This window comes from Otolemur garnettii, unplaced genomic scaffold (assembly GCF_000181295.1).
Source record: "Otolemur garnettii isolate 467f Iridium unplaced genomic scaffold, OtoGar3 scaffold00299, whole genome shotgun sequence".
Taxonomy (NCBI): Eukaryota; Metazoa; Chordata; class Mammalia; order Primates; family Galagidae; genus Otolemur; species Otolemur garnettii.
The window spans coordinates 182,060-182,866 of NW_003852694.1; positions in this window are offsets into that span (position 1 = coordinate 182,060).

An 807-nucleotide genomic window follows, 5' to 3' on the forward strand; every position below is an offset into this window, starting at 1 on the left:
TGAAACTGAAAACACAAGCAATGAGAATAAGATGGAGTCAGCCACACAGCTGGTCAGGTGGTTTAGGTCCTGCCTGACCTTCACCCTCTGTCTCCTACTCTTACTATTGGGTCAATTTAGCTCCCACCTTGAAGATGCCTATATTGAGTAGGTTAGGTGGATTGATTAGGACATTAACCATTCATTTGGAATGTTGTGATAGGTCACTGAGTTATGCTGATTATTACCTGGAATAAAGGTTGATGTGATCTTCGCTTTGAACTTTTATGTATAAAACTGTAATTCTGGAAATGGAAGAACAGAGCAGTCTTGAAGAGGCTACTCTCTCTATTATCCAGAATCCCAGCCTTCTGACAAATAAAGTTTGGTGGACCTATCCCCATCTCTGCATATTGGCTGACAGTGACAGGCAATAAAACCTCTTCACCCAGTAATAAAACCATCTATATTAAAATAATTTAGAGCTGTAAGGCATAAATAGCCACTGAAGTATGACCTTTATAAAAGTAGTAATAAAATAAAAAGCCAGAAGTCAACCAGCCATTGTTCCCTACCTTCCTCATTGCTTTTGCTGGTTACTGCCTAATGGCACTATTCTCCTAATAGGTGCACAATTTGTGACTTCTCCCACTACTTCTACAGATGACACTGCCAATGTAAAACCTTGTAAAAACTTGTGCTTCTATAGACAGTGTTGCTATCGTAAAACCTAAGACTGGTCTTTGAAGTATTTTTCAGACTCTGCAATCTGAGGGTGATACAGGGTTCCCACCATTCAGGGCTGGACAAGGGCCCCCATTTTCCAGC